Source organism: Phodopus roborovskii, unplaced genomic scaffold, assembly GCF_943737965.1.
Source record: "Phodopus roborovskii unplaced genomic scaffold, PHOROB, whole genome shotgun sequence".
Taxonomy (NCBI): domain Eukaryota; kingdom Metazoa; phylum Chordata; class Mammalia; order Rodentia; family Cricetidae; genus Phodopus; species Phodopus roborovskii.
In genome coordinates, this window is record NW_026126234.1 from 26,065 (window position 1) to 34,752 (window position 8,688).

The following is an 8,688-nucleotide window of genomic DNA, read 5'->3' on the forward strand; positions in this document are numbered from 1 at the left end:
AAAGAACAAAAAAAAAAAAAAAAAAGAAAAGAAAAAAGAAAAAAGGCTTCTTTCAGGGGAGGAGAGTGGTTATAGACTTTTTATTTTCATCCTTGTGGTAGTTTGGATGTATTTGGCCCCCTTAAGCTCATAGGGAGTGACACTATTATGAGGCATGGTTTTGTTGGAGTGTATATGGCCTCATTGGAGGAAGTGTGTCACTGGGGGGCAGGCTTTGAGGTCTCCTATGCTCAGGATACCACCCAGTGTGTCAGCTGACTTCCTGTTGCCTGCAGGACGCAGCACTCTCAGCTCCAGCCCCATGTCTACCTGCGTGCTGCCATGCTCCATGTCATGATGATAATGGACTGAACCTCTGCAACTTTAAGTGAACCACTCCAATTAAATGCTTCCTTTATAAGAATTGCTATGGTCATGGTGTCTTTGCACAGCAATAAAAACCCCAACTGAGACAACCCTTATGGAACTTTAAAAGTATTTTCTAGTTTTTCTGAAAAGTCTATGCATCGAATAACCAACAGATGGAAAATTAATATTAGAAGTGGGGGAGGAAGACTGGAGAAATGGCTCAGCAACTAAAAGCACTAACTGATCTTCCAGAAGACTTGAGTTCAATTCTAAGCACCCATGTGGCTATAAGCCTGTAACTGTATTTCCAGGAAATCCAGTGACTGCTGGTCTCTGCAGGCAGTGCACATACATGTTACACAGATGCTCATGCGGATAAAATACTCATACACATGAAACACTCTAAAAGAATAAAATAAAATCTTTTTTTTTTTTTCATAAAAGCACTTGCTGTCCTTTTTGGTTCCCAGCTCCCATATAACATCTCACGTAACCACCTATAACTCTACTTCCAGGAGATGTGATGCCCTCTTCTGGTATCTTTTGGCACCAGGCACACATGTGGTACACAGACATACGTGCAGGCAAAACATCCATACACATAAAATAAAACCAAATCAATAATTTGCTTAAAGACAAGTCCTTAGTATGTATCCCTGGCTGTCCTGGAACTCATTGTGTACATCAGACTGGCTTTGAACTCACAAATATCCACCTGCCACTGCCTCTTGTGTGAGTGAGTGCTGGGATTAAAAGCATACACGACCATGTCTGGCCTAAAAATAAATATGTCTCAAAAACGAAAACAAACAAACAAACAAAAAAAAAAACAGGAGTGAGTTAGAGAGACAGCTCCATGTTGAATTGCTTCCAGAGGACCCAAGTTTAGTTCCCAGCACTCATGTTGAGTGGCTCACAACCACCTGTGACTACAGCTCCAGGATTCAACACTCTGACCTCTATGGGTGTTTGCATTTGCTTGCACATTTCCACACACACACATATACATGTATTTTAAAAATGAAGTATGTGGTGCTTTGAAAGAAAATAGCCCCCAGAGGGAGAGGCACACAAGGAGTTTGAGGTCAGCCTGGGCTACAAAGGTCAACTCTATCTCAAAAACTAAAATTAAATTGAGACTGGAGAGATATCTCAACACTTAAGAGCACTGGCTAATTTTCCAGCAGACCTAGGTTTGATTTTCAGCACCTATACAGTGGCTCACAACTGGCTGTTAACTCCAGTTCCAGGGGATCTGGTGCCCTCTCCTGGACTGTAGACACCAGGCACGCACATTGCACAGACATATATGTAGGCAAAACCCTCCTGTGCGTAAAATAAAACAATTAAATTAAAATGTACAGTCAAGAAAACAAGAAAGTTTCAAGGAAATGGGAGTGGTCAAACACTACAGAAGGCTAGGGGATCTCTATTTAGACCTTGTACCAGGTGGCTGCTGAAAATGATTTCAGTGGCGTGGGGAGTAGCAGCAGAAGGCATGTAGGAGTAGAACTGAAGAATGACTGGGAGATGAGAACATAAGCACATCTCAGGCCAGTGAGGTGACACAGTGGACAAAGGCACTTTCCAACACCCCTGGTGGCCCAAGTTTGAGTCCCAGGACCCACACAATGGAAGGAAAGAGCTGACCTAGGCCTGACCTCCACGTGTGAACTGTGGTATGTATGTGTACACACACTCTAAATAAAATGTAATACTTTTTAATAATAAAAAAGAAATAGAGACATCAAGCATAGAAGAAGCGTCTTTTAAAAATGCAGTGGAGAAGGCTTGAGAATAACTGGATGGCAGAATGTTTGCCTAACACACTCAAGGGCCTGGGTTCCATCCCAACACAAAGTTGGGGCTGGGAGCCACAAAAAGGGAAGGAGTAGATATTCAATCTCAGTTGCCACCAGACTGGGAATGGCATATGGTGTCCTTGAGATGTTGAAGAGAGGCAGGTAATGAAGGTTTTTTTTTTTTTTTTTTTTTTTTTTGACACTCTATTGCCTGTGTAGGGGTTTCAACACAGTACAGAATTGGAAGACTGGTAGGCTCAGGCTACCAGCATCAGTAATAACTCTGCTACACTAGGAGACAAACCTGTGATTGTTCAAAACTGCAGAAAATACTCCAGTTCTTGCCCTCAAGTACTCTAAGTCAGGCCTGTTGACTTGCAGCATAACTGATCGGTGTCATCACTTTTCTTCTGAATGAAATTTCCTTGGGAAAGAAAACAAAACAAAACAAAAAAACAGAACAAATCAAAAGCATAAAATCCACTACAGTGCTGCATATACAGTCACACTATTTACAATGTCAGCTAATATTTGCAGCAAGAGGCATACAAACTTGTGATGGGTGTGCAGTAGCTATGGAAATGCTTGTAACTCATATGGTAACAGTGAGGGCTTCCTTGTCAATACGTAAAGCCTAGCCTCATAGGTGATATTGTTTTTCTAGGAATAGACCAAAGCTCCATTCCTTCTGTGACTCAGTCCAGCTCTGACACTGCAGGGTGAAATGTCAGCAAAGAGCAGTTAATGTTTATTGTAAAGCACTCACTGAGCTTTAGAAATCAATAACTGCTTGACATTCTGCAGAACGCCCCCACACTAGCAAGCCAAGTGCCACTGAACACCCATTTTTTTTTAGGACACAATAAAACAGCTCAGTCATCTTCGTCTTTTGTGGAAGAAAAGCTACACAAATAGAGGTATCTTCAGAAAGTCTGAAACCTTTTATACCTGAAACGGGGCCTCCCACAGACTGCTGGATAAGCCTGCTGATGGAGTGAGCAAAAGGAGCAGGATCCTAAGGATCCAACTAGAAGATGTTTTCACTTGGGGAGAGCTAGGGCAGCAGAGGCCTTTGAGGAGAAGCAGTCTTCGGTCACAGGGTGAGACCAGGATCAGGGTAGACAGTAGGCCTGGAGGCCTGAGAGAAGTACTATCCCATTCAGGGGCATGGAGCAGACTAAGGAGAGTAGGCTTAAAACAGTGTAGATGGGGGTATGATGGAATATGCCTATAGCCCAGCACCTGGGAAGCTGAGGCAGAAGGATCCAGGCCACCACATAGAAGGCATTTGGAAGCTGGCTGTGGTGCTACTCTCCTGAATTCCAGCATTTGGGAGGGGAAGGCAGGTGGGCCAGGTGTTCTAGATCACTCTCCACTAAATAGTGAGTTCAATGTCAGCTTGGGCTGTGTGAGACCCTGTCTCGAAAAGCCAGCATAAATTTTAAAAAGAAGGGATACAAAGCTATATTCCATTTCCCTTTGAGTTGACCATGCCCTGTATAGGCCAGGCAGAGCTGAACTGGCTTTATGGAAGGAACCAAAGCATTAGGGGGGGGAGGAATTAAGGTTGGATGAAGTCTATTATGGGTGCTTCTCTGGACCAGGTGCTGGAATCCTCCATGATGGAGTCATCCAGGAGCCTCAGCAATGACATGTTCTAGCGCCCTGTCCCTGATAAAACTGATGGACATGGTATGGAAAAGGAGGTTGACAACTTGAAGAAGAGGGGAATGGAGTTCCTAGGTTCTGCAGGTCAAAAGGCCCTATGAATCAGTCCTTACATTTGCAGCAATCTTGGCTGTGGCAGGTAGAACAGGAAGAAGGCTATCCTCGTTTTCTACCTGGAAATTTCACCATCCCTCCCATGAACAGTGTTTGCCAGCAGTTTGCCTGGACATAAAGGAAAACTGTCAGCACTGCCCTGTCTATTGATCTGGAGGTGCTGAGTGATTCGTGGAAGTAGCAGGGATGGTGATTGTTGCTTGTTGCTCCCAAGGCTAGGGGAATCTAGATGAGGCATTTGTGGGTTAGGGTTGGCAAGCTTGGCTAATCAAGAGGGGAGTAGGGTACTCGAAAGGTTCTTCAACAGGAAGGGTGACTACCAGGGCTCTATTTAGGGTATAGTTTACATGCTTTATTATTATTTCATTATTTTCTTATGTGCATGTAAGACTGTTTACTACATGTGTGCCTGATGCCACGGAGGCCAGAAGGGAGCTTTAGATCCCCTGGGACCCATGTAACTGGAGTTACAGATGGTTGTGAGCCACCATGTGGGTGCTACGAATCAAACCCAGGTTCACTGCAAGAACAAGTGCTCTTAATTGCTGAGTCATCTCTCCCTCCCTATAAGTTCTACTAAATCACCGGTTTGAGGTGTGGGTGGTGAATACATTTCTGCTTAGGACACCTGGAGGGGGGAACTCAAGGGGTGGCCCCTCATATAGACAGGTAGATAGATTTAAATGTGCATACAAAGACAGGCAATGGAAGGGAATGTACTTTAACTATTAACAACTCCATGGGCAGGACACCAGCTTATCAGTTGGTTGACCAACTTAATTCTTGTGTGTCATTTGTGCCTCACCCTTAAGTTTGACTCTTAACCTCATTTTTCCAAGTCTGTGACTTGAACTTCTCTCTTATTACTAATCCCCAATTTCCAATTCTCTTGGGTAAAAATCTAGCACGGATTTTTTTAATCTGGGTGGTTTCCTACCCCACTCCCAGTGTCATTCCACAGGTTCTACCATGTTTGCATCCTCAAGGGTACAAAGAATAGGGTATGAATACTAACTGGCAAGGCCCATGTTAAGCAATATTAGAAGAGCCCCAAAATTCCAAATTCCCCATCTTTTTTTCCTTCCTTGTACATTTTATTTGATTATTTAGTGTGTGTGCATTTATGCCATGGCATATGTATAGGCATGCTACTGACTCTAGACCTAACCTCAGAGCCAAATAACCCTGTCCTTCATATCAGCTGATTACCTCGTGTGTTTAGTCACAGTGACTAACACTTCTCTAAGAAACCCTTTAGGAAAACATTGACAATTACCTCCAGCTGGCCTCTCTCCTAAGACTATGAATGTCTGGTGCACAGATTCATCCATGTGATTCTGTAACCTTTTGAAAGGATTTGTAAATAAGTAAGCAAGCAGATAAATAAATAACAATAGCAATTAGGACTGTACAGCCCCTTCCATTTTCCCCAGTAGCCCACATTGGGAATGTTCTGCATACCCTCAGCCTGGGCTGAGGTGGGAACAATGAAATGGTATGCAGATTTTCTGGGTTAACCATCTCCCTCATCCCATGAGACCCACTTAGGAAGTTTTTTGCCCGTGTGTATTGAAAACTGTCCCTTTGACTCCTGAGCCATACAACAAGGCTGTCTCATTGATCAAAGCCACCCAAAATGGCTCATTTTGTTTGGTAATGAAGCCCAGGGACATCCAGATGATGAACTCCATATGTGAGGCAGTGGGGCTGCCTGCCAACTGAGACTGCTGTTGCAGAGGCAGGCAGGCCATGCTCCTAGGACGTCATGAGCAGATCTCTGTCACCAGGCTGCTGATACAGTTTCTGAAGCCCAGATCTCTGAACTATGACAGTGTTGCTGGACAGACATGCCCTATGATCAGTTTTCACCATCCTTTGTTCCAGTCTTGGGTGGAACAGGAATGAGAGCCCTTGTTTGGGCTGACAATGGAACTGTGCTAGAGACAGCAGGCTTATTGTCTTCAGAGCCTCTTACCTTGTATGTGTCAGGATGTAATTCCGGAAAATCAACAGGCTGACATGAAATGCTTAAACACTGTCTCCAAAACATTCATTATGAGAAGAAAGTCTGCAGAGGAGTCAAGGTAGCAGCTGCATTCAGCTGCTTATAGGGAGCTGATAGACAGGCCCTGCACTGTAGCCATTCTCCTCTTCCCGTCTCTGCCCCCGCTCCCCGCCAAATACACATTTCCTTTCCTTCCTTTCTTGTTCAGCATCTCATAGGGGAAATGAGATGAGAGGTAAACAAAACGGGCCTTGGACAAGTTGATTCCAATAGCAGTATTTTTTTAAATATTTATTTATACCAGGTGGTGAAGCACTTCTTTAGTCCCAGCACTCAGGAGGCAAAGGTAGGCGGATCTCTGTGAGTTCGAGACCAGCCTGGTCTACAGAGTAGAATTCCAGGAGAGGCAGGGCTACACAGAGAAACCCTGTATTGAAAAATTTTTTTTAATTTTTTCTTTTGTTTTTTTTTTAGAATATCTTTTCTGCAGCTACAAACTACCCAAACAGACTTCCTGTGGTCCAGCATTACAAGCCTCTCAAAAAAAACCCTGCCAGAGTCCCCAGGAGCCTTGACTATGCTGATAACTGACCTGGAGTTTTCTTCCCAGGAGTTGTGCTTGCTTGTCTAACAGGTCTACCCACCATTCCTTAAAACATCTCACAGCTTCCTGTCATCTGAAATGTCCAGCTCCTCTGTGTTCTGTAATGAGGCAAGTGCAGTTCTGCATCTTTTGTGAAATCTATCCCTAGGAACTATTGCCTGGCTATTAGTCACTCTGCCTATTTCACCCTTCTTATAGGGACTGCTTTTTACTCACACTCTTTTGTGTGCTCTCTCTCTCTCTCTCTCTCTCTCTCTCTCTCTCTCTCTCTCTGTGTGTGTGTGTGTGTGTGTGTGTGTGTGTGTGTGTGTGTGTGTGTTTTGAGACAGAGTCTCACTATATAACCCTAACCAGCCTGGACATCAATCATTATAGAAACGAGACTCATGATTCTTCTTCTCCTTCTTGTTCTTTTGTAGCCTTTGGAGGCTGTCCTGGACCTTGCTCTGTAGACCAGGCTGTTCTCAAATTCGCAGACAGCTACCTACCTCCACCTCCTGAGTGCTGGGATCAAAGGTGTGTGCCACCACTGCCCGGCCTTCTTTTTTTTTTAAAGCTTTATTTTCTTGCTGTGCATAGTGGCCCACGCCTTTATTCCCTGAACTGAAGAGGCAGAGGCAGGTGGATCTCTGAGTTCAAGACCAGCCTGATCTACAGACTGAGTTCCAGGACAGCCAGGGCTGTTACACAGAGAAACCTTATCTTTTTTTAAAAAAAAAAAAAAAAAAAAACACTTTTTGCTTGTTTGTTTGTTTCTTTGTTTGTTTTGAGACAGGGTTTCTCTGTATTGCTTTGGAGCCTGTCCTGGAACTAGCTCTGTAGACCAGGCTGGCCTCAAACTCACAGAGATCCCCCTGCTTCTGCCTCCCGAGTGCTGGGATTAAAGACATGTGCCACCAATGCCCAGAGAGAAACCTTATCTTGAAAAACAAAACACTTATTTTAACTTAAATTTGCACACATGCCTGGTACCTGCAAAGGCCTGAAGAGAGAGCACCAGGTCTCTCTTGGGACTGGAGTTACAGACCACCATGTGGGTGCTGGGAATGAAACCTTACATTCATCTCTGGCCCCAAGTTATTATTACTTTTTTACTAATGTGTGTGTGTGTGTGTGTGTATGAAGTGTGTGCCATGTGTGCCTAAGTGTCAGACTGTTGTGAGCCACCCAATGTGGGTTATGGGCACCAAACTTAGGTCCTCTGAAAGAGTAGCAATTGAGCCATCTCTGCAGCCCCTTGCTCCAAGTATTCTTCTTCTCCTCCTTCTTCTTGTTGCTATTAACTATTTTATGTTGATGGACATTTTGCATTCATGTCTCTGTGCACCATGTGAGTTCCTGGTGCCCATGGAGGTCAGAAGAGGGTATTGGAGTCTCTGGAACTAGAGTTACAGATGGTTGTTACCTAAAATGTGGGTGCTGGGATCAAACCCAGGTTCCTGGCAAGAGCATCCGGTGATCTTAACATTTGGGCTATCTTTCCTGCCTCTTATGCCAGGTCTTATTGGCAACGTCAGAACTCATCAACTCTGATGTAGTGCTCATGCCAACAGGTTCTGGAGCCAGAGTGTCTTAAGTTCAAATCCAGCTTTGTTACTTACTAGTCGAGAGATCTTAGATATGTTACTCAACCTCCGAGCACCTTAATTTCTCAATACCATAGCAATATTACTTCACAGAATGAGTTTGAGGCTCAAAATAGTACTTGGAGTCTGCCATTCAGCCATTAAGTACTCAAAAAATGCTAAACTTTTCCATCCACTCCAGTCTGTACTGAGCAAGAATCACTAAAAATCAAGACAACATTTTTTATGCCCATTGTACCCTATTGCACCCTGGGGATTCTGGCTTGGTGTCATATACTAACTTCTGCAGATACTCACTAAGGAATTCTCTATTTGACTTTAAATGCTGCCAGTGCTCTGAGCCCCTTGCTGACTGGTTGACACTCCTCCCTGTCCCACAGGTAAACTTTGTTCTTTTCTGTTCTGTGCCTTTACTCAAGTACTTCCTCCTCCTTGAAATTCTAGTTCTATCTTCTCATTTCCTTCCCCTTCCCTACTTTTCCTTTTCTGCTCAAACCTTGCCTCAAAAACTCCCCTGACTATATCAATTTCTTCTTACTAGTTTTCTTTTTTTATTCTTCT